Source organism: Bos taurus, chromosome 4, assembly GCF_002263795.3.
Source record: "Bos taurus isolate L1 Dominette 01449 registration number 42190680 breed Hereford chromosome 4, ARS-UCD2.0, whole genome shotgun sequence".
Lineage (NCBI taxonomy): Eukaryota > Metazoa > Chordata > Mammalia > Artiodactyla > Bovidae > Bos > Bos taurus.
This window is the reverse complement of record NC_037331.1, coordinates 115,003,133-115,029,093: the sequence shown is the minus strand read 5'-3', so window position 1 is coordinate 115,029,093 and position 25,961 is coordinate 115,003,133. Positions and strand designations below refer to the sequence as shown.

Genomic DNA, 25,961 nt, shown 5'->3' with positions numbered 1-25,961 from the left:
TTCTTGTGTATTTTATTACATGTAGTACATGTTACACGTAAGTTCAATTCAGTCAGTTCAGTTGCTCAGTCGTGTCTGACTCTTTGCGACCCCATGAATCGCAGCACGCCAGGCCTCCCTGTCCATCACCAACTCCCAGAGTTTACTCAAACTCATGTCCATCGAGTCAGTGATGCCATCCAGCCATCTCATCCTTTGTTGTCCCCTTTTCCTCCTGCCCCCCCAATCCCTCCCAGCATCAGAGTCTTTTCCAATGAGTCAGTTCTTCGAATGAGATGGCCAAAGTACTGGAGTTTCAGCTTTAGCATCAGTCCTTCCAATGAACACCCAGGACTGATCTCCTTTAGAATGGACTGGTTGGATCTCCTTGCAGTCCAAGGGACTTTCAAGAGTCTTCTCCAACTCCACAGTTCAAAAGCATCAATTCTTCGGCGCTCACCTTTTTCACAGTCCAACTCTCACATCCATACATGACCACTGGAAAAACCATAGCCTTGACTAGACGGACCTTTGTTGGCAAAGTAATGTCTCTGCTTTATAATATGCTGTCTAGGTTGGTCATAACTTTCCTTCCAAGGAGTAAGCGTCTTTTAATTTCATGGCTGCAGTCACCATCTGCAGTGATTTTGGAGCCCAAAAAAATAAAGTCTGACACTGTTTCCCCATCTATTTCCCTTGAAGTGATGGGACCAGATGCCATGATCTTAGTTTCCTGAATATTGAGCTTTAAGCCAACTTTTTCACTCTCCTCTTTGACTTTGATCAAGAGGCTTTTTAGTTCTTCTTAATCTATAAATATTTGTATGTTGGGGGAATATGCTTATTTTTCCTCCCCATAAAGAGTGTGTGATCAATAAGAGTGACAGTCTCTTGCTCTACTTGAGAGGACTTCTCCTTTTAGCTGTTGAGATGTGAAAATTCTGTTACCTTCGTTATCAAGCTCTGGATGTGTGTTACACACATTTATGAAAAACTTAGCAACTCTTAGCAGGACTCTGGCCTTGACTGTGATAGGAGCTTCCATTTCTCCTCTGTATAAAGGAAGTGCTAATTTCATGGACTGTTATTCACAGATTTATAACTTATTCTTCAGGAACATGATTAAAAAATAATGAACTTTTATTATTAACTTAAATTATCAATTATATATTAATGTGTCAGACCAAAGACTTAGTTATCTTAAAAAGATTTGTTATCTGACATGTTGGAAGGAATTAAGAATCCTGGTTAATAAAAAATTCTTTTAAACTAAAAATTATACCGGTGGGATTTCTTGAACACTAGAAAAATGAATACTTGTTTAAAAAAAAAAAATTAAAGCAAAGGAAGCAGCACATCCCGAGTCCCAGATGGCAGATAACGCGATGCTGGGTAGAAGCAGGAGAGTAACGGGGGTGAGGGAGTACAGAACTTAGGGTATTTATTCCATTTCCTTGTTTAAAAGAGAAGGGGGATCATAAAATAGTCCATATGAAGATCACTGTGAGAATCTAGTTTTCAAAAAATGTGTTTGAAAGATATTTCAGACATTCTTCTGATAAATGCTATACAAAAATCCATGTACTGCTTACCTTACCACTTCCTTTCAGCTTTAAACTCTCAAATGCTGGATCATTAATGTAATTCCAGAAAACTTTGATGCAGACTACTCTTCTGTATGGATTACCTAAGAATGAGGATGAAACAGACATTTTCAGATGTACAGAAACTAAGAATTTACCATAAAAATTGCCTCATTAAAGGAACTTCTAAAAGGTGGACTTCATGGAGGAAGAATGTTATCCCAAAGTCTGAAATGTAAGAAGTAATAGTGAGTAGAGAAAATAGTAAGTCCTTGAGCAAATCTAAAGAAATATTGATAGTGTAAAACAATGTCTAATTTATGGGAGGAGAAAACAATATAAACATTCTAGTTATCCCATTGCCTATAAGCCTAGTATGTGTAAGGTAGGTAACTGAAATTACATCAGTCTAAATGGCTTGTATTACTCTGAAGGAAAGTAAAGATGGGCCAACTTTAGACTTAAGTTTTAACTTGACAATTTGAAGAACTGCCTCTAAAATTAATATGTGCTCCAGTAGTATATGTTGAAACAAAGGGGAAAACAAAATATGAACAAACACAGGAGAAAAAGCGGATAGGACAAATGAGCCCAAAATACTGGGGTTGAGGTAAATCCGGTTATAGATGTGCTGCACTCTTCTGTGAGAAATCTTAGATCGTTAGACTAGATTTTTAATAATCTTCCCTGTCCTTTTTAAAGAAATGCTACTAGGGAGGTGGGTGGGAGGCTCAAGAGGGAGGGGATATATGTGTACATATAGCTGATTCTGGGCTTCCCTGGTGGCTCAGCTGGTAAAGAATCTGCCTGCAGTGTGGGACACCTGGGTTTGATCCCTGGGTTGGGAAGATCCCCTGGAGGAGGGCATGGCAACCCACTCCAGTATTCTGGCCTGGAGAATTCCATGGGCAGAGGAGCCTGGCAGGCTACAGTCCATGGGGTTGCAAAGAGTCAGACATGGCTAAGCGACTAAGCACAGCACACAGCAAATAGTTGATTCACTTTGTTGTAGAGCAGAAACTAACACAACAGTGTAAAGTGGTTTTACTCCAATTAAAAAAAAAAAATCTAAAACAAAAATACAGAAATGTTGAGAGCCTAAAGATGAAAAAGACTAGAAAGATAGGAGCTGTGAAAGCAGACTTTATAACTATGGTAATATTTTCTTTTTTTAATGAAGATCACTTGCTAATGATAGAAGGTTAAGTTTATATGTCCTTTGTAAGATAACTTCAAAAACATAAAGCAGAAATTTCAAGAACTACAAGGAGAAATCAACAATCACCATCATAGTAGATATTTTAATGTACGTGGGAGACCAATCAGTTAAAAACGTTAGTTAAAGGTAGAGAATCTAAGCACAAGTTCAGACTTGATCTCATGGACATACATAGAACTCTACAGACAAAATGAGAATGCATATCTTGAATACAAAAGGAACATTTATGAAAACTGATCATGTGCTATGAGAAGACATCAGATTTCAAAGAATCAATATGGAGCTAATTTTTCTTCATTATAGTGCAGTTGTCAGAAGTCAACAACAAAAAGGATAGCTAGAAAGCTTCCAAATTTAGAAAAACATTTAATTTCTAAATAGCAATTCACATAAGTTCTATTCACAATTAAACAATACTAACATACAAATCAGAGAAGGCAATGGCACCCCACTCCAGTACTCTTGCCTGGAAAATCCCATGGACGGAGGAGCCTGGTGGGCTGCAGTCCATGGGGCTGCTAATTGTCGGACACGACTGAGCGACTTCACTTTCACTTTTCACTTTCATGCATTGGAGAAGGAGATGGCAACCCACTCCAGTGTTCTTGCCTGGAGAATCCCAGGGACGGGGGAGCCTGGTGGGCTGCCGTCTATGGGGTCACACAGAGTCGGACACGACTGATGTGACAGCAGCAGCAGCAGGTTGCTCATAACTTTGCTTCCAAGAGGCAAGCGTCTTTTAATTTCATGGCTGCAGTCAACATCCGCAGTGATTTTGTAGCCCAGAACAATAAAGTCAGTCACTTTGAAGTGATGGGACCAGATGCTGTGATCTTAGTTTTCTGAATGTTGAGGTTTAAGCCAACTTTTTCACTCTTTTTTTCACTTTGATCAAGAGGTTCTTTAGTTCTTCTTCACTTTCTGCCATAAGGCTGGTGTCATCTGCATATCTGAAGTTATTTATATTTCTCCTGGCAATCTTGATTCCAGCTTATGCTTCATCCAGCCCAGCATTTCTCATGATGTACTCTGCATATAAGTTAAATAAGCAGGGTAAAGATATACAGCCTTGACGGACTCCTTTTCCTATTTGGAACCAGTCTATTGTTCCATGTCCAGTTCTAACTGTTGCTTCCTGACCTGCATACAGGTTTCTCAAGGGGCAGGTCAGGTGGTCTGGTATTCCCATCTCTTTCAGAATTTTCCACAGTTTAATGTGATCCAAACAGTCAAAGGCTTTGGCATAGTCAATAAAGCAGAAATAGATGTTTTTCTGGAACTCTCTTGCTTTTTTGATGATCCAGCGGATATGGGCAATTTGATCTCTGGTTCCTTTGCCTTTTCTAAAACCAGCTTGAACATCTGGAAGTTCACGGTTCACATATTACTGAAGCCCAGCTTGGAGAATTTTGAGCATTACTTTACTAGCAGATGAGATGAGTGCAATTGTGTGGTAGTTTGAGCATTCTTTGGAATTACCTTTCTTTGGAATTGGAATGAAAACTGCCCTTTTCCAGTCCTGTGGCCACTGCTGAGTTTTCAAATTTGCTGGCATATTGAGTGTAGCACTTTCATAGCATCATCTTTAAGAATTTGAAATAGCTCAACTGGAATTCTATCACCTCCACTAGCTTTGTTCGTAGTGATGCTTTCTAAGGCCCACCTGACTTCACAGTCTAGTGCTTAGTTTTCTTTAATTTCATGCAAAACAACTTTGTTAGATTGTATTGTGACAGCTGTCATATGACCATGTATTAAAAAAAAAAAAATTTGTGTAGCCATTTTAAGATTGAAGATGGAAGAAACAAAGCAATATTTTTGGCATATTATGGCTTATTATTTCAAGAGAGGTAAAAGCACAGCTGAAATGAAAAAAATTTGCCGTGTATGGAGGTGGTGTGACTGATTAAATGTGCAGTTTGCAGTTTCCTGCTGGAAATTTGCTGGATGATGCTCCACAGTTGGTTGACCAGTTTGAAGTTGATAGTGGTCAAATCGAGACTTTAATTGAGAACCATCAACATTATACTACTCAAGAGAGAGCCCACATATTCAAAATATCCAAAAAGCATTGAAAATCGTTTGCACCAGCCTGGTTGATAATTGCTTTGATGTTTTGGTTCCACACAAGTTAAGGGAATAAAACCTTTCTGACTTGTTTTTCCACAAGGGATGCTCTACTTAAATGTAATGAAAATGTTCCGTTTTTAAAACAAATTGTGACAAGCGATAAAAAAAAAAAATGGATACCGTGTGAGAATGTGAATGGAAAAGATAATGGAGCAGGCAAAATGACCCACCACCAACCACACCAAAGCCCAGTCTAGATCCAGAGAAGGTGATGTTGTGGGAGTGGAAGGGAGTCCTCTATCATGAGCTCCTTCTGGAAAACCTAATGACTAATTCCAACAAGCATGCCTCCCAGTTAGACCAACCGAAAGCAGCAGTCCGTGTAAAACATCTGAAATTAGTCAATAGAAAACACATAATCTTCCATCAGGATAGTGCAAGACCGCATTTTTCTTTGATGACCAGGCTGAAACTGTTACAGCTTGACTAGAAAGCTTGGCTGATTGCTTCCTTCCTTCCTTCATTAATTTATTTTGGTCTTTGCAAAATTCTCTTAATGGAAAAAAATTTCAGTTCCCTGGAAGACTCTAAAAGGCACCTGGCGCAATTCAAAAAGATAAAAAGCTTGGGGAAGATGGAATTATGAAGCTGCCTGAAAAATGGCAGAAGATAGTGGCACACAGTGGTGAGAGCATGTTGTTCAATACAGTTCTTGGTGAAAATGAAAACTATGCCTCTTATTTTTACTTAAAAACTGAGAGAACTCTTTGGCCAACCACTGTTTGGCACTAAAGACAATCAACAAACAATTCAATGAAAGGTAAATAGTATCGCAGCCAAGTTGGTTTATTCCGGGGTCACAAGGCGGGTCTAGCATTTGAATGTCAGTAAAGTTTGCTATGTAAACTAGATTAAAGGGGGGAAAGTTACAATAACAATGCAGAAAAGTGTTTGATAGAATTCAGTTATTCCCTGATAAATCACTGTAATTTTCTCACAAACAGATTAAAGTTTTAAAAATGTGAGTGCATAAGTAGATACAGAGAAGCTTTTAATAAAATTGAACATCTTTTCACAATATTAACTCCAGAAGATAATTTCCTTGAATAAGAAGTAGCTACAAAAAGCCCACTGTAAAGATTCCTACATAGTGAAATAGTAGAAGTGGTCTCTTTAAAATCAAGAACAAGTCAAAAATGGGTACTGTCCCTTCAAATATTGTACGAAAAGGGTCAGCACAGTAAGGCAAGGAAAATGAATAAAAGGCTTAAGGGAGAAATAAAATTGTCATTATTGTAAGATTGTACAGTTGTGTACATGGAAATCCAAAAGCCATCTATAAAGAGATGTTAGAATTGAGTTTAACAAAATTGCTAGTTATAAGATCAACATTTAAATATTTTCTGAATACCAGCAACGGGATTAGAAAAATGGAATTTTGAAAGTGTACAATATCAACTGTAACTAAAAGTATACCTTAAAAATCTCACAAAAATACGCAAACCCCTTTGGGAGAGAATCACAAAGCTCACTTTTATGCATTGGAGAAGGAAATGGCAACCCACTCCAGTGTTGTTGCCTGGAGAATCCCAGGGACAGAGGAGCCTGGTAGGAGGCCGTCTATGGGGTTGCACAGAGTCGGACACGACTGAAGCGACTTAGCAGCACATGTTGAAAGAAGCTAAAGAAAACTGAAACGAGTGGAGGGAGGTGGCATGCTCGTAAGGTGAGAGACTCGGTGTTATAGACATCAGCTCTGCAACTGAGACATTAATCGCGTGCAATTCCTGTCAAAATCCTGACTTTTCCTTTTCATTTTGGAACTTAAATGATTCTTAATTTCTTAAATTTAGTAGAGCAAGGAACCAAGAATAGCCAAGAGCCTTGTATCAGTTCAGGTCTTTCAGGAGACAGATGCCAAATGTGGTTAGAAGTAAAAGATGTGAAGGATAAAGAGAAGGAGCAGGAGAAGGTGGCTAGGGTGTGGGGCGGGGGGTAGCCTTCAGAGTGTGCCGCCGGTCTGATGCCCATGGGGGAAGGAAGGGCTGACAGGGAGAGCTTGGTACTGGCCACACAACCCTGAGAAAATCTTGGCCTGACCACAGCGAGCTCTGGTGCAGAGATGGCAGAGAGGTCCTCAATTGGGCCAGCCTTAGTCCCCTCCCTGCTCAGGCCCTGGTTAGCTGCACAGGAGGGGCGCTACCTTGCTTCAATCGCGGCTGATCCAGAAGATGCTTTAGGTGGAGGCTGTCAACTAACCCCACCCCTTGTGGCAGATGCCAATTAAAGAAAATTGATCAGTGTGCCGGTGTTCTCAACAAACCCACCCATGTATGGAGCTTAATACAGGTCAGAAGTAGCAAATCACTGTGGGAAGGATGGACTCTTCACATGGCAGTAAGGATAGTTGACACATGGAAAAAAGTAAAACTGAATCGTGTGTGTGTGTGTGTGTGTGTATAAAATATTTAGAAACCCATTCCAGCGGTTAAAGACCTTAATGTAAAAACAAAACATTAAAAACTAGGGAAGACTATGAGAATATACTTGTGATCTTGGAGAAGGAAATACTTATTCAAATAGACATAAAAAGCAATCAACCATAACAAAGAAAATTTTGACATTAAAACTTTGACAGAAATTAACACAACATTGTAAAGCAACTATACTCCAATAAAAAACTTAAAAAATTGAACATTTATTCACTGAAAGATAAAGTGAAAAGCTACAAACTGAAAGTGTATTTGTAAAACCCATGTAAAGAGCATGTTTAATACCCAAACCAAATTATATACATATATGGCATATATATATATATGAATATACATATTATAATTTTTCCTGTTCATTAGCTTTTCTAATTCATTATAAATCATTTATACATATGTTGTCAAAGAAGGCAATGGCACCCCACTCCAGTACTCTTGCCTGGAAAATCCCATGGATGGAGGAACCTGGTGGGCTGCAGTCCATGGGATAGTGAAGAGTCAGACTGGACTGAGCGACTTCACTTTCACTTTTCACTTTCATGCATTGGAGAAGGAAATGGCAACCCACTCCAGTGTTCTTGCCTGGAGAATCCCAGGGACGGGGGAGCCTGGTGGGCTACCGTCTATGGGGTCGCACAGAGTCAGACACGACTGAAGTGACTTAGCAGCAGCAGCAGTAGCATACATATGGTGTACACACAAATCAATCAGGAAAAAATTAATGCATAGAAAAATAGGCAAAACATTTGGAGGCATTTCACAGAAGGGCTTCCCTGGTGGCTTAGATGGTAAAGTGTCTGCCTGCAATGTGGAATACCTGGGTTGGATCCCTGGGTCAGGAAGATCCCCTGGAGAAGGAAATGGCAACCCTCTCCAGTATTCTTATCTGGAAAATCCTATGGATAGAGGAGCCTGGTAGGCTACAGTCCATGAGGTCACAGAGTTAGATACGACTGAGCGACTTCACTTTACTTCACAAAAGGAGAAACAGGAATAGTCAGAAAAAATATGAAATGAAGTTCAATCTCATTGGTAATTGGAAAAGCAGGTTAAGATCTCAGTAAAGTGTCATTTCATACACACCTGGATGACAGCCCTGAAGAAGGCAGGCAATAAAAAGAAGTCCAATTCAGTACTGGTGGGAATGCAAACCCACATGGAACAGCACTTAGGAAAGTAATGTAGCATTGTTTTATAAAGTTAAACACAAATCTCTGTAGTCTGGTATATATCCTTGCTCACGTACAGCAGGAGAGATGTATACATCTATTAGCATTGTACCAGCAAGAGCTAGAGTCAAGTAAAACTTTCACTCACTACAGAATGAGTAAGCAAATGGTAGCATTGATACTATGGAGCACTCAACAGCATTAAAAATGAATGCACTACTGCATGATACATAAACATCAGATAAATCTTAGAAGCATCGTGTTGAATTTTCTTAAAAGACTGCAGAAGAATACATTCAGCAAAATACCTTTTTTGATAGCTTTATTGAGGTATAATTCACATACCATAAAATTTACTCATTTAGAGTATACTCTGGTGGGTTTTAGTTTAATATTTAGAATTCTGCAGCTATTTAATTTTAGAAAATTTTCATCACCCTAACAAGAAACTCCATATCCACTGTCAGTCACTCTCCCCAGCCCCTGGCAACCACTAGTCTACTTTCTGGCTCTAGGTTTGCCTATTCTGGACATTTCCTGTAAATGGAATCGCACAATCGGTGGCCTTCTCTGAGGCTCCTGTCACTTAGGATAACGTTTTCAATGTTGCAGTGTCAGTCCTTCATTACTTTTTATTGCCATATGATATTCTATTATAGAAGTATATACCATTTAAAAAATTCCTTCAGTTGATTGACATTTAGGTTGCTTTCAATTTGGGGCTGCTATGAATAACACTTAGGTCAGATGGTAAAGAATATGCCTGCAATGCAGGAGACCAGGGTTCAATCCCTGGGTTGGGAAGAGCTCCTGGAGAAGGGAGTGGTTACCCAGCCCAGTTTTCTTGCCGAAAAATCCCACGGACAGAAGAGCCTGGAAAGCTACAGTCCATGGGGTTGCAAAGAGTCAAATGAGACTAATACTTTTCACTTTTCATGAATAATGCTGCCATGAACACTGCTGCGTTTATATTTGGAGATTCTTTTAAAATAAGGTTCAAAGAGGGACTTCCCTGGCAGTCCAGTGGTTGGGCGTCGCACATCCACTCTATGGGGCGTGGGTTCCATCCCTGGTAGGGGAAATAAGATCCCACATGTTGTGTGTTGTGGCAGGAGCGGGGGAAAAAAAGGTTCAAAGACAAAACGAAACGTGTGCTAACGTCAGAAAAAGAAGGGGACGGCAAAATGAGATTTAGGGATGTTCCATATTTTTTTTTTTGGCAGCATCTCAGGCATGTGGGATCTTAGCTTGCCGACCAGGGATCATACCCGGCCACCACCCCCCTGCCCCCACAGTGGAAGTGTGGAGTCTGAACTGCTGGAGCACCAGGGAAGTGCCCACTAAGGTTCATTTTTAATGCATCTCATAACTTGTGTTCATAGGTTACAGTAGTTAGAACATATACACCCAAATGCATAGGAATAGGGTGCTCAGGCCTCAACAGTCTGTAAAAGTCTGATGGTTGGATGTGGGGAGATGCTGGCCTCTAAAATCTGCAATAGGTTTTGATTTCTGAGGGAGACCTGGGTTCTTCTCATTTCCCAAGTACGTTTTCCACTTTCCAGGTGTGTTCATTTCCTGAGCACTTTGAGTTCTGACGGCTGAATCGGCCTGTTTCTGGACTGCCTGCCTGGCTTTCTCTGTCACCTGTGTTACTGGTCCACAGGGTACCCCCACCCACCCAGCTTTCTAGCCTCAAAAACTGTTGCTGTTGTCTCCTCCCCTCTCCTTGTCTTTATGGATTGCTACTCCCCCACTTTTCTGTCACTGTATTTCGGCTCCAGGAGGAATTGGAGGTAAATGGGTATGTTCAACTGCTGAGGTTACCCAGAGATTTTTGAGCCTGGGTTTCTTATTGCTTGCAGCTAATGGCATCCTGATGTTATCGACAGTATTTCCACACAGAAATATTCTATGACATGGTATTTAGTATTTCCTCTTATAGATGCACAATTATTTAATCATGCTTGAATATGTGAGTGCTTCCAATTTCCTGAATATTTAAAAATAGAATTTAGAAATATATTTACTGCAATGTTATGTTATCAAATGTCTCGAGGAGGTTTTTTCCAGTTTATACTCCTGCTCTCAGTGGAGAATACCAGTATCTTCACACTGACAACAGAGAGTACTTACTTTATTTACACTGTACACTTTATTTTCTAATTATATTCATTTGAAAAAACTCAGAAAATACTATCAAGAAACAGAGCAGTCATAACCCCACCATCCAGAGATGGCCACTGTTAGTATTTGGAGCGCATTCTGGGCTTCTCTCCGCATGTGTGTGCGCACTGTGAGGCAGCGTTTGGCTTTGTTTTGCTTCGCTCTGGTCGTGTTCTTGCTCTGCTTACTTGGCAGTGCGCTGTGGACACCGTGCCGCAGCAGTACTGATAAGTCATTGTCAAAGCTCTGGTACCATTGCTTGCTTAAGCTGCCCCATCGAGGGATGTTCAGATTGTTTAAGGATGTAGGAAAAGATGCAGACACGTAGCTTTGAGGTAATACACATTTTCCCTTAGATAAATAAAGAGACACTGCTTGGTTAGCAGATGTTTACTGTTTGGAGTTCTTCGTCCACTACTTACTGCTGAAGGCTGCAGAAACAGCAGAGCCAGGAAGGCTCCGACAGTATTGTTTGATCTGCGTCATTCAATTCCTGTACTTTTAACTTGTGTGAACTAATGAATTTACACTTGGCCTACTCTGGCAAAATGTGTAATGTGTAATTTCAAACTCTTGCTAAGCTAAAGAGAGGGGCACTTGACCCTGTCTATATTCATATTTTCATAACATAAAGTTCAGATTTCAACCCTGATGGGAACTGCAAAATGCTATAATTCATGTGAATGCTATTCAAAACACAAATTATTCAATAACAAATCATTCAATATTTAGGAAGTTTGCATCTGTTTTATGTAGTATGTCTAAATTAAGAATATGGGTTAATATTTAGAGTATTCTTAGCCTGATATATTACATCACATATGAAGTCTTAAATTGACATGAATTAGCCTATACATCTTTAAATATTTGCAAAATTATATTTTATATGAGCCTGTAATAAATGACTATATTACAATTCAGAAGCTGAAAAGTGTAGTGAGAGTTGCCATGGGAACCTTAATGTGATAACCCCTTGCTTTCATTTAAATTTCATTTTTAATATTACATTAACATTTTTGCATTTAATAGATAGATATTTGAATTAATATTGAAGTACCCTCTCTAATATAAATAAAATATAAGAAATGAAAATGTGATTTTTCTTCCAGTGAACAAATGAACATATAATCCAAGATCTCGTAGAAATAACAGCACTTGAGTTTTAAATTATTGGATTTCATTCATTTATTTTGAAGTTTCTTAAAGGATCCCTTTTAAAAGATTAAGAAATATTTATGGATAGCCACATAACTCATGTCTTTGACATTTCAAATACGGTTCAGAATTTTCTGAAGGCTATTTGGGGGCAATTTACTTCACGGTGCCTTGATTTATTCTGTATATTTCAAACTCGATGACCTCAGATGCCTCTCCCACCTCAATAAATCCATATTAGTATACCAATCATTTATAGGTGGATACACTTAATCTTACTTAAAACAAAACACAATATTACCAAATACAGATTCATCTATTTAAGTTTATTATAGATAATAAAAATCTAACTCATGCCAGAGATATAGGGTACTTTTTTATTACAAAGGAATCTTGACTGCACTAAGTAAATATTCACTCAGATTATACGTGGATTGTGTGGTTAAAGTTGAAATGAATATATAAAATTTATGGACAGCAGAATCTTTGGTTGAAAGTCTCTCAGGTGTCAGGAGTCTCTGGTTCTCTAACGCACTACAGCCAACTAAATCTTAACTCTGTGCAAATCATTTAATCTCTTGTGTGTGAAACAAAAAGAGTAGTGAATTCCCTGGCAGTCCAGCAGTTAGGACTCAGCACTCTCACTGTTGCTGTGGCCCAGGGTTCAGTCCCTAGTTGGGGATCTAAGATCCCACAAACTGCACACCCAAGAGAAGAGCCATGTGAAAGGGAGGGCGGTCTGGAATAGGGTAGGAAATGACACCATCACTAGTTACACACCCGGAGCGAGCTACAGCAGTAGGGAGTGGATCTTGGTGTGCGTCAAGGGAATGAGTGACTACTAGCGTTAAGATGATTCTTGGTTTTCTTCTGGAGAGGAAGTGAGGGCATCTGACGCAATCTGGATACCGTAAGAGGATATGAGTAGATCCAGGTGGTGCAAGCGGTTGACTGTATCATACTCTGTTCTGTACGAACCAAACTGCGTGGCCATGCCTGTTTCACCTCATACCTGCTACCTGTCCCCTGCACACACACACACACACACGTACACACACACATGGAGCAACACCAGCAGTGGCTCATAGTTCTCTGTGGTCGTGGACCCAGTAAGAGATGCTGCCACCACAGCCCTGGAAATCAGGGAGCGCCACCCACCATCCTGACAATGAAGAGCATCTGCTATGCCTGCCAGTAACTGGGAACTGTGCTTCCCCAGTAACTGCCTGAAGAGGCCACCTAACACCACCTGGCACTTGAGGTGCCTTAATGTGTACTCAGGACTAATGATCAGGAGTTCAGGAAAGGAAGTGAGCTGCTCTATAAGTTATTTTCCCTTCCTCTCCATGAATGGACTACTCCTAGACTCAGTTCTTTATATCAACATACTGAAGACACCCTGTGAGACCAGGCTGACTCTGTTAGGATGCTGTGGCAAGCTTTATTGGTGTATATACTCTATAAGATTTTCTTAAGCATTATAATAGTTTTTTTTTTTTTTAAGCAGTATTTTACTAGTTTGTTCCAGAGTTTCTCATAAGGAAAGAAAAATCTATCTTCTTAGAATTAGATCATTGTTAAATCTAAGAGATGAGACCTAAAGGTATAACCTAGAGATGAACAGGAAGACAAAGATCCTTTTTTTGTTTCATTTTTAAAATCAAAACTAGGACCATATTGACTGATAGACTTTTATAACATACTTTTTTCCCCTCAATATTTTGTAATTTTTTTCCACATCATTAAATTTTATGATTATATTTTTAAGGCCACATGATATTTCATGGTTCCATAATTTATCAACCAGTGCTCAACTGTTGGATATTTCTTTGCTTTCTCCTTTTAAACATTGTTTTGTGTTTTGGTGACATTCATGCAGATATAGTCTTTGTACTACTGTGTAATTATTTTCATAGGATAACTCCTTTGCAGTGGAAATAAATTCTAAAGGGAAGGTTGTACCAGTTTAAATTCTTAATAACTGTATATGAGGACACTGGTTTCTTTGCACACTTGCCAACTGCAAGTATTGTCTCCTGCTTTAATCTTTGTATGCTGCTCTCTGCAAAAGGGTATCTCATGTTCCTGTGCATTTCTCTGGTTATTAGCAAGGTCAAATACAGTTTTGGATGTTCATTGGCCAGTACCGTTTCTTTTGTTAATCGTCCACGATACAGGTCTGTCTTTTGTCATGTTTTTATCTCAACTTGTCACTCATCTTTGTTTATAATATCACATGTATTTTTCTACATAATTGGAGTTATTTTGAGGAAAAAAAAATAGCAACCCTTCATTTATTCACAGTCATTCCTTTTAGAGAATTTTTCAGTCAAATGGATAGTAAATCCTTCAAGGCACAACCTAAATGTTCCTTTCTCCATGAAGTCTTCCGTGACTTCATCTAATTTAGTCCTGAGTGACTCTTTCTCGCCTACATGTTTCTACATGGGCACTAATGCTTTATTCAGCCTTTCTTGTATTAAATGTGTTTGCACATCTCCCTAATCATAGCTTTTTGAAAGCAGGAACAATATTTTATTCCTATTAGCACAATTCAGGGCCCAGTAAGGTATCCTGCCCATAATATATAGTCAGTGGTGGTGGTGGTAATTTAGTTGATAAGTCATGTCTGACTCTTGTGACCCCACAGACAGAGGAGCCTTGCAGGTTACAGTCCATGGGATTCTCCAGGCAAGAATACTAGGGTGGGTTGCCATTTCCTTCTCCAGGAGATATTCCCAACCCAGGAATCAAACCCGGGTCTCCTGCATTGTAGGCAGATTCTTTACCAACTGAGCTACAAGGGAAGCCCATATATTCAGTAGTGGGAGTTGAATTGATTTCTTAGCTCTTTCAATAACAACACATTTACACTTTAAACTGTTCTTCACAGAATTTGTTTTGAATTATACATTTGTACAAACATCTATTTTTGCTTTATTGACTATGCCAAAGCCTTTGACTGTGTGGATCACAATAAACTGGAAAATTCTGAAGGAGATGGGAATACCAGACCACCTGACCTGGCTCTTGAGTAACCTGTATGCTGGTCAGGAAGCAACAGTTAGAACTGGGCATGGAACAACAGACTGGTTCCAAATAGGAAAAGGAGTATGTCAAGGCTGTATATTGTCACCCTGCTTATTTAACTTCTATGCAGAGTACATTGTGAGAAACGCTGGGCTGGAAGAAGCACAAGCTGGAATCAAGATTGCCAGGAGAAATATCGATAACCTCAGATATGCAGATGACACCACCCTTATGGCAGAAAGTGAAGAGGAACTAAAAAGCCTCTTGATGAAAGTGAAAGAGGAGAGTGAAAAAGTTGGCTTAAAGCTCAAGATTCAGAAAACTAAGATCACAGCATCTAGTCCCATCACTTCATGGCAAATAGATGGGGAAACAGTGGAAACAGTGTCAGACTTTATTTTTTGGGGCTCCAAAATCACTGCAGATGGTGACTGCAGCCATGAAATTGAAAGACGCTTACTCCTTGGAAGGAAAGTTATGACCAACCTAGATAGCATATTGAAAAGTAGAGATATTACTTTGCCAACAAAGGTCCGTCTAGTCAAGGCTATGGTTTTTCCTGTGGTCATGTATGGATGTGAGAGTTGGACTGTGAAGAAAGCTGAGCGCTGAAGAATTGATGCTTTTGAACTGTGGTGTTGGAGAAGACCCTGATGATGGGAGGGATTGGGGGCAGGAGGAGAAGGGGACGACAGAGGATGAGATGGTTGGATGGCATCATCGACTCAATGGACATGAGTTTGAGTGAACTCTGGGAGTCAGTGGACAGGGAGGGCTGGCGTGCTGCAGTTCATGGGGTCGCAAAGAGTCAGACATGACTGAGCAACTGAACTGACTAACTGACACTTTCTTTAGGAGAGTTTATTAAAACAGTTTAGGGTTTTTGATAACTGATGCTTCTATAAAGATGATGTGTAGAACTTTACTATTAGACATTGATACCTTCAGAGGTTTAGAGAGCTGCCGCCTGTAACTAAGTGGCCCTGGGTGCTTATGGATTATGTATTCCTCTCTAAAAGCACCTCTCTGCTAATAAATCACTGTGTCCAGTACTCTCCATATGAGAAAGGCTGTGAGAATTAACTCTAAAACTGGACTTCAGTGCCCTTTAAATTTATGTGTAGGTTGGTTCCCAACTGGGTTCCAGATCACCAAGGCTGCCATGTAGATGACCTCTGTGCTCATTAATATTCACTGGAACATATTTTTGTGAGCCGTACGTCTCTGAGTCTTGTCATTACATAAATCAAGTCATGTTACCTCAAACTGTACAGAATGAACACCAGCCCTAAGAGTGTTCTTTTCTAACTGGTACAATGTCATATGCATTAGTGAGATCTGCATGCTATTCTAGTATGATGTCGGGCATTTGTCATTCCCTTTTGAGAGCCTCTTCCGAGTGTCAGGACAATTATTCAAAACTCAGGCTAGAGACATGAGAGGAGGTTTCTGGGTGTTCTTCCAGTGCACTGCCCAGATTGCTCCTTTAACTGTCTGTTGACAGTGTCATTTGACAGCTCCATAGCAGCAGAGGTTAACATGTGTATTCCTGTCTGGTTAGAGATGCAGATGATTTCTGTTCAGTGGGAAGGATAACCCTCTAGGCTGTGGCCCGTGGCCCTGTAGGACATTAAGTAATTTTGCATCTAACTTAGTATCTTAAGCAATACGAACATTCCTTTTTAAATTTATAAATACTTAAGCTCCTCCAAGTCTAATTCAACCCCAGTCTTTTACTATTTCCCTTATTAACTGAGTTGAATAAAATCATTCACCACATGTTTATTTTATACAGGTATGAGATCATCTTTTTAGCCTTTTGAAAATTATTCTCCAGCATTATTTTAGGACCCCTCATTTTTACTGTAGCTGCCAAGTAGTTTAGATTGCTCGGTAAATAATAAAATACACTATTATTAACAAAAACAAAAGCAAGTCAGCTGGTAATCAGATCCCAGTCTGTTTTTTCCCCCCCCTCCTTCTTCTTTCACTGTTAAATACTTTTTCTGCTTGTAACCTAGAAAAGATGGGCTAGAAAGCCGCACAGAATCATTCTTTCTGTGACTCCATCTGCGAACAACATTTGTTAAGCCCCGTGTGTAAAGAGCATGGCCCTGGAGGATGCAGTGAACTTGCAGCAAAAGTGGGGATGTTGCTGCATGGTTTCATGTTATTTTCAACTGGAGTCCTGCTTGGCCGCAGCAGGAGGTAAAATATCCATCAGGATGGTGAAATGAAGATAACACGGGAACATTTTGCCAGATAAAGAAAGAAAGCTCCATTAGCTAAATTATCATCCAAACATCCAAAAATGATCATTTTGTTGTTGGGCTGTTTTAGTTGAATTGTTAATAACATAGTGAGACTAACACATTTGGTCCTTAGAATCAGATATGAGAGTCCCAAGGAAATGTTTCTTTTGGGAAAATCACTGTGAGACCTATGGCTGATGGAGAATATTTTATTCCAACCAACTATCAATTCTGTCATTTTATTCAACTTCGATTGAGCTTCAGTGCCGTGTCAAATCCTGTGTGCTCTGTAAGCTTCCCTGATCACCCAAGACCAAAGTTAACTTCTGCACACTTGTTTGTAGTCCTCATTTGAGACTTATATACTCTCTTGACCATTATTTTTATGTGCATCTAGTTTTTCCTCTCAGTCTAGGCCATAAATTCCTGGGGAACAAGTTTTGTTTCCCACACTTTTATATCTTTCACAGTGTTGGTTATATAGTGTGTGCACGCTAAGTTGCTTTAATCATGTCTAACTCTTTGAGACTCTATGGACTGTAGCCCACAATTCGCCTCTGTCCCTGGGATTCTCCAGGCGAGAATACTGGGATGGGTTGTCCAGCTTTCCTCCAAGGGATCTTCCCCACCCAGGGATCAGACTTGTGTCTCTTAATGTCTCCTGCATTGGCTTGCGAGTTCTTTACCACTAGCACCTCCTGGTTATATAGTAGCAGCTCAGTAATCAGTATCTGTTGGTGGGTTCACAGGAGAGCAGATTACTCTTGGCCAGTGTAGGCAGAAAAGTGCTATAGCCTGACTTTTTTTCCCTGAGATAACCAAGTTCATTGGCAAATGATACAGTTATTCCTCTGGAAGATCCTGAAGTAATGCATGCAGTCTCCTGTATGGCATTTTTAAACTCTCCACAGCCATTATTGCTGTTTTCTTTATACTGCACTATGCTTAAACAGCCAACTCATTGAAAGAGTCCCTGATGCTGGGAAAGACTGAGGGCAGAAGGAGAGGAGGGCATCAGACATTGAGATGGCTGGATGGCATCACCGATGCAATGGACATGAACTTGGGCAAACTTCGGGAGACGGTGAGGGACAGAGAGGCCTGGTGTGCTGCCCCCATGGGGTCGCAAGAGTCAGACACGACTGGGCGACTGAACAACAACAACAGTGCTCAGAGCTGGAGTTGTGCTTGCTGAGCAGAGAGCTTAGGAAACTGCTCTAGAATTTTCGATGCAGTATTTAAATTTGACTCGTCTAATGAAGAGCAGGATGCGCACAGGGAGAACAAATCTAATTCCATATAATAACATGCATTTTTACATTTGTTTAAGGGAAGCATTTATTAAAGCAGCATGCCTTGCTTTTCATGGAGCCAGTTAGAATCTTAAAGAAGTCTAATACGGCAGAGAACTAGAGTTGAATCTAACAGAATATGTAGACTATTTCCTATTTTAAGGATAGCCTGTCTCCCAGTAATAAAAATTAAGGATTTTAAAGAGTGCACATCCTTCATAACACATATCAAAAGGTTTGTTTGGATTTTTCCTCAACATCTTACTTTTTGGCGAACTCAACGCTTTGCTCATGGGATTCGATTAAAAATTCTTTGACCTTGAGTCATTAGGGTGAGCTGTGAGCTAACACGGGGACAGCACAAGGGACCACTTTGTCTTCTGTGACATGAACCCCCTTCCAAGTACTTCCTGAGTCCAGGTGCATTTTAGGGTGACTCTAAGAGCTCTGAAGTAAGGCAAGAGTATTGTGGCATAAAAGGATAAAACTCTTGGTATTTTTCAACCAGTGATCCTCAAACTTTACTGTATACACAGATTACCAGAGGATTTTGTTAAAATGTGGATTTTGATTTTGTGGGTCCTTTTAATAAGCTCCCTAGTGGTGCTCCTGGGGCTGCACGGTGATCATCATTGCCTTAGAGAAGCTGGGGCTTTCAGACCCCTCATTGCTACGCTAGAATCTACCCTCTTCCTGAAGCTCTTTATCCTTTTCTTCTTTTGGTGTTCTAGCCCATGGGGCCACTGTGCCTCCTCCCTCCCAGGGATCCCTGTCATTTCACCAACGCAAAATAGGACTCACTCCTTTCCTTTTTGATAATAAGCTGTTTGTGACAGGAAAATGGAACAAGATGACGAAGTGAAGTATCAGATGCTCCCAGGCAAGAATCCACCGCATCTGAGATTATCGAGACAAAATGTTGCATGTTTTACATTGTGGGCAAGGATTTGTCTCTAACCCTTAGTAAAATTTAATAGCAGTTACTGTGATGAAACTTCAAGACAAAATTCTGTCACACAGTATGGTTTTGTTCATATGGAAAATGGGAATCCTTGGAGAATAGTAACCAGAGGATTGTTATCTGCTGGTTTTCATTTGGACAAGAACTCCAGCCATACTATAGTAACATACAAAATGGAAAACATCCATGATGCCCTTTAAAATTCTGGCTTCAAATATAAATCTCAAATATTTTTTAAAGTTCTTTTATCTTTTAAATTTCTTGGCCACACTGTGCAGCATGTGGCATCTTAGTTCCCCAGCCAGTGATTGAAACTGTGCTCCTTACATTTGGAAGCGGGAATCTTATTAACCATTGGACCACTAGGGAGTCCCCTCAAACATGTTTTAGTGTGAAATAGTGAAGAGAAGCCAACAGAATGAAAAAACAGCCCTAAAGAAAAACATCTATTTCTGCTTTATTGACTATGCCAAAGCCTTTGACTGTGTGGATCACAATAAACTGTGGAAAATTCTGAAAGAGATGGGAATACCAGACCACCTGACCTGACTCTTGAGAAACCTGTATGCAGGTCAGGAAGCAACAGTTAGAACTGGACATGGAACAATGGACTGGTTCCATATAGGGAAAGGAGTACGTCAAGGCTGTATATTTTCACCCTGCTTATTTAACTTATATGCAGAGTACATCATGAGAAACACTGGGCTGGAAGAAGCACAACCTGGAATCAAGATTGCTGGGAGAAATATCAGTAACCTCAGATATGCAGATGACACCACCCTTATGTATGGCAGAAAGTAAAGAAGAACTAAAGAGCCTCTTGATGCAAATGAAAGAGGAGAGTGAAAAGTTGGCTTAAAATTCAACATTCAGAAAACTAAGATCATGGCATCTGGTCCCATCACTTCACGGCAAATAGATGGGGAAACAATGGAAATGGTGTCAGACTTTATTATTTGGAGTTCCAAAATCATTGCATATGGTGACTGCAGCCATGAAATTAAAAGACGCTTTCTCTTTGGAAGAAAAGTTATGATCAACCTAGACAGCATATTAAAAGCAGAGACATTACTTTGCCAACAAAGGTCCACCTAGTCAAAGATATGGTTTTTCCAGTAGTCATGTATGGATGTGAGAGTTGGACGATTAGGAACGCTGAGCACCAAAGAATTGATGCTTTTGAACTGTGGTATTGGACAAGACTCTTGAGAGTCCCTTGGACTGCAAGGAGATCCAACCAGTCCATCCTAAAGGAGATCAGTCCTGAGTGTTCATTGGAAGGACAGGCTGATGCTGATGCTGAAGCTCCAATACTTTGGCCACCTGATGCGAAGACTGACTCAATGGAAAAGATCCTGATGCTGGGAGGGATTGAAGGTGGGAGGAGAAGTGGCTGACGGAGGATGAGATGGTTGGATGGCATCACCAACTTGATGGACATGAGTTTGAGTCAACTCCGGGAGTTAGTGATGGACAGGGAAGCCTGGCATGCTGCAGTCTGTGAGGTCACAAAGAGTCAGACATGACTGAGCAACTAAACTGAAGTGAACTCAACCCACCAAGCAAGCTTCTGAAAACAATACCCTCTGGCAGTCTAGATTCAGAAATTATATAATTTATCCAAGAACAGCAACTAGTAAATTGAATTAAATATGAAAAAAAAAGTGAGTGTTAGTCACTCCGTCATATCTGACTCTTTTCAATCCCATGGACTGTCGCCCGCCAGCCTCTCTGTCCATGGAATTCTCCAGGCGAGAATACTGGAGTGGGTTGCCATTTCCTTCTCCAGGGGATTTTCATAATCAGTGATCAAAGCCAGTCTCCTGCATTGCCTGCAGATTCTCTAGCATCTGAGCCACCAGGGAAGCTCATTTATTTAAATCTAAGGCCTACCAGAAAAGTTGGCAGTCTACTTCTCATGGACTACAAAAGCCCTGGGCTAGACTTTTTCCCCAATCCGGTGCCTGTGGTAGCACTCCTCACATGCTGGTCTGAATTCTGTAACTGAAACGGTCTCCAGGACCACACACCCAAAGAAGTTCCGTTTGCATTTCTGCTGCTGTCAGTGCAAAGTGAGCACTGTTCTCCTGGCCTCTCTCACACTCACCTCCCACCTGTTTCTCAAGTAAGGGAGGGGCACATTTCATTTACCTAGAGGTTTTTGAAAGACTTAAATGAGTTTGTTGAAGAGCTGAGTTCTCCAGATTCCATCTTTAAATGTTATGTTCACTGCCTCTCCTCTTTTGCCCCCTGAAGTTTGAGTAAATATATTTTTGAAAGGTATTAATCTAATTATGTGTCCATGTTTACTTCTCTGTTTATCCATCTGTTTAATTCCTATCCCTCTGTACTGAAAATAATAATCTCATACACTGAATTATTTGGATCACATTTAGGTTTTTGCATTTAATTTAGAGAGACATTTTTTTGAAGTGGTTATGATGTTTAGAGATTCAGACCTTTCCTCATTTAAAGAAACTGGTTAATCAATTTTAAAAAGAAACAAAGGGAGATTTGATGCCTGGTCTTGAATATTTGAAGAACTGTTTAACACAAGAATAATTAGATAATTTATTTGCTATTAAAAATGTTACTGGGACTTCCCTGGAGGTCCAGTGGTTAAGAATCCATCTTCCAGTGGAGGGGACATGGGTTTGAACCCTGGTCAGGGACCTAAGATCCCACATGCTACGGGGCAACTAAGCACACACACCACGACTACTGAGCCCACACACAGCCGCTGGGCCCATCACTACAGCCACTGAGCCCATGCACTGCAGCTGCTGAGCCCATCACTGCAGCCACTGAGCCCATGCATGCAGCTTCTGAGCCCACGCGCCACAACTAGAGAGAAACCCACGTGCCGCAGCAAAGAGCCCAGCTGCTGCCTAAGCCAAAAATAAATAATTTTTTTAAAATGTGTTATCAATTGCAGGCATACTTAGGTCAAAATGACTTCTTTGGGGACTTCCTTGGTGGTCCAGTGGTTAAGACTCTGCGCTTCCGCCACCCAGGGAATGCGGATTAGATCCCTGGCCCAGGTGGCCCTAGTGGTAAAGAACCCACCTGCAAATGCAGATGACTTAAGAGATGTGAATTCGATCCCTGGTTTGGGAAGATGCCCTAGATGAGGGCATGGCAACCCACTCCAGTATTCCTGCCTGAAAAATCTCATGGACAGAGGAGCCTGCTGGGCTACAGTCCCTAGGGTCGCAAAGAGTCAGACACGACTGACGTGATTTCGCACACACACTGGAAACTAAGATCCCCTACATGCATTGTGGTGCAGCCAAAAAAAAGAGGGGGAGCAGCAGCTCTTTCCTGGTTGGAACCATGGAGGGTTCAGAAGATAAGAAAAAGAAGGTTTTTGCTATGCCAGAAACCCTTAGATCAAATAAAAGATTTTTGCAGAGCTTAAGATCAAGAGCTTGAGAAAGAAGTCTGCCCTAAAGATGCTTTGAAAAGCAAAGAGAAAGCTCATCTATGAAAAAGTTCTATGAAAAAGCTAAGCATTATGACAGGAATACAGGCAGATGGTATCACAGGAATATAGGTAATCATATCCATTACCTGCAAAAGTTTCGAATGGCTAGGATGGCAAGAAAAGCCAGCAACATCTATGTACCCTCTGAATCCAAACTGGCGCTTGTCATAAGGATCAGAAGTATTGGTGGCATTTGCCGAAAGGTTGGAAAGTTATTGCAGCTTGTTCGCCTCTGTCAGATCTTCAGTGGCACCTGTGTGAAGCTCAGCAACGCTTCAGTTACCACGCTGAGAACTGTGGAACCATACACTGCATGAGAGTCCCCAGACCTGCGGTCAGTAAATGAATTGATCTACAAGTGTGCTTATGGCAAAACCAACAAGAAGTGAATTGACCTGACAGATAACACAGTGATTGCTCGATCTCTTGGCAAAGATGGCATCATCTGCATGGAGAATCAGATTCATGAGATCTGTACCGTTGGAAAATGTTTCAAAGACGCGTGCAACTTCCTGTGGCACTTCAAGTTGTCTTCTCCACGAGGTGGAATGAAGGAAGAGACCACCCATTTTGTAGAAGGTAGAGATGCTGGCAATCGGGAAGACCAGATCAACAGGCTTATTAGAAGGATGAACTAAGGTATCTACTGTGATTATTTTTGTAATCTGGTCAGTTAATAAACAGAGGCTGCTTTCAAATTAAAAAATTTAAATGATAAAAATAGGCAAAGGATCTGAGTGGACGTTTCTCAAAAAAACTGGCTAATAATCTCACGAAGACCTGCTCAATGTCATTATCTATCAAGGAAACGCAAGTAAAAACCATTGTGAGATGGCACTTCTCATCCTGTTGAAAAGTAGATAATCCAGGTGTTGTAGAGGATGTGGAGAAAATGGAAACTGTCCATCGTAGGTGGTGGTGTAAAGAGCTGTGTCTGCTGTGGAGAACACTCTGGAGTTCCTCAAAAGGTTAAGCGGGGAGTTTCTATCAGTTCAGTTCAGTTGTTCAGTCATGTCCAGCTCTCTGCGACCCCATGGACTGTAGCACGCCAGGCCTCCCTGTCCATCACCAACTGCTGGAGTCCACCCAAACCCACATCCATTGAGTCGGTGATGCCATCCAACCATTGCATCCTCTGTCGTCCCCTTCTCCTCCTGCCCTCAATCTTTCCCAGCATCAGGGGTCTTTTCAAATGAGTCAGCTCTTCGCATCAGGTGGCCAAAGTATTGGAGTTTCAGCTTCAGCATCAGTCCTTCCAATGAACACTTAGGACTGATCTCCTTTAGGATGGACTGGTTGGATCTCCTTGCAGTCCAAGGGATTCTCAAGAGTGTTCTCCAACACCACAGTTCAAAAGCATCAATTCTTCTGTGCTCAGCTTTTTTTATAGTCCAACTCTCACATCCATACATGACTACTGGAAAAACCATAACTTTGACTAGATGGACCTTTGTTGGCAAAGTAATGGCTCTGCTTTTTAGTATGCTGTCTGGGTTGGCCATAACTTTCCTGCCAAGGAGTAAGTGTCTTTTAATTTCATGGCTGCAGTCAGGACCCAGCAACTCTTTTTTTTTTTTTTATTCCATCTTTATTGAGGTATTATTGTACATCATTGTGCGTGCATGTGTACTCAGTCACTTTAGTCCTGTCCAACTCTTCAACTCTATGGACTGTAGCCAGTCACGCTCCTGGGTCCATGGGATTATCCAGGCAAGAACACTGGAGTGGGTTGCCATGCCCTCCTTCAGGGGATCTCCCCAACCCAGGGATGGAACCTGTGTCTCCTACAGCTCCTACACCTCCTCCATCAGCTCCTGCAGATTCTTTACTTCTGAGCCAATTAATGGATACAGTTTGGTTGGACATTTGTATAAACCCATATTATTAACACCACAATATAGGTATTAAACATATTCATCACCTACAAAAGTTTCGCTGTGTCCATCTGTTGGATAACCATGTTATTTTTCACCAATTCATATGTTTAAACACGTGAAATCTTCAAAATAGTCCTCTTCGTTCAATCCTCTGGACACAGCAATTCTAAGATTATTCTAATTCTAATCCTCAGAATATAAGAAACAAAAACATATGTCCACAGAAAAACTTGTACACAGGGCTCCCCTGGTGGCTCAGTGGTAAAGAATCCACCTGCCAATGCAGGAGACACAGATTCGATCCCTGATCTGGGGAGATCCCACATGCTGCAGAGCAATTAAGCCCATTCACCACAACTACCAAGCCTACAGCCTAGAACCCGTGACCCGCAACTGCTGAAGCCCACGCACCCTAGAGCCCATGCCCTGCAACAGGAGGAGCCACTGCAGTGAGAAGCCTGTGCCCCATAACTTGAGAGCAGCCCCCACTCTCTGCAACTAGAGAAGCGCCCTGGCAGTAACAAAGACCCAGCATAGCCAAACAGAAAAAATACATAACTTTTTGGAAAAAACAAAAAGAAGTGTACGCAAATGTTTGTGTGCTGTGTGTGCTGTGCTTAGTAGCTTCAGTCGTGTCCAACTCTTTGCAACCCCATGGACTGCAGCCCACCAAGCTGCAGTCCATGGGATTCTCCAGGTAAGAATACTGGAGCGAGCTGCCATTTCCTTCTCCAGGGGATCTTCCTGACCCAGGAATCGAACCCGAGTCTGCCTCCTCGTCTCCTGCACTGCAGGCGGATTCTTTACCACTGAGTCACTGGGGAAGCCCACACAAATGTTTTTAGGAGCATTATTCATAATAGCCAAAAAATGGAAACAACCCATCAACTTGATGAATGGATAAATAAGCTGTGGTATATCCATGTGATTTACTATTCCTTGACAATGCGAAGGAATGAACTTTTCTTGGATAGTACTGATACACGCTATAAACTGGATGGACCTTGAAAACATAGTGCTAAGTGAAAGGAGCCTGTTGCTAAAGGCTACATGTCACATAATTTCCTTTGCATAAAATATCCAGAATGTGCAAATCTATAAGATAGGAGGACTTGGCACTTTCACTGCTGAGGGTCTGTTTTTGATGCCTGGCCCAGGAATGAAGATCCCGAAAGCTTGTGGCACAGCCAAAAAATATATATATTAGTGATTGACCTGTGGGTGGAGTGTGGGTG

At 40.9% G+C, this 25,961-nt stretch overlaps 1 pseudogene; it reads left to right on the top strand.

The window, feature by feature from the left end:
* Nucleotides 1–33: 33 nt before the first annotated feature.
* On the top strand, nucleotides 34–25,929 carry LOC132345156 (large ribosomal subunit protein uL30-like; annotated as a pseudogene).
* The last annotated feature ends 32 nt before the right edge of the window (nucleotides 25,930–25,961 follow it).